Here is a 459-nt window from a genome sequence, read left to right on the forward strand (position 1 = left end):
TTTTTTTTTTTTTTTTTTTTTTTTTTTTGATAACCCAGGTGTCCCAGCTTAGCCGGACTAAATTCTGGACCTCTAGCCCCCGGCCCCTCATTGACTAGTGGAGGTAAATCGCAGGTTTTGCCCTTGTTGGTTCCCAGGTTCCCACATGGCTTTTACTCCTTCCCCAAAGGGACCCTCCTCCATGGTTATTACATCACCAATCTGCTCCAACCCTTCCTCTGGTTATTACATCACTTGGCTGCTCCAACCAGGAATTGAACTCCCCACACTTGGTTTCAGAGCCCCCCAATGTGATTGTTCCGCCAACTTGGATGTGCCCTGGGGGGCGGCATTGGGAATTTATCCTATGTAGAGAAGATCAAGTTGTTTGAAAACGACTTTGCATTTATGTCGAGAAATTGTCAATGGATTGAATTTTAATTTACGATTCAAATTTGATAAAATTAATTGAAGGTAAAT

The sequence above is a fragment of the Olea europaea genome, unplaced genomic scaffold, assembly GCF_002742605.1.
Source record: "Olea europaea var. sylvestris unplaced genomic scaffold, O_europaea_v1 scaffold996, whole genome shotgun sequence".
Taxonomy (NCBI): domain Eukaryota; kingdom Viridiplantae; phylum Streptophyta; class Magnoliopsida; order Lamiales; family Oleaceae; genus Olea; species Olea europaea.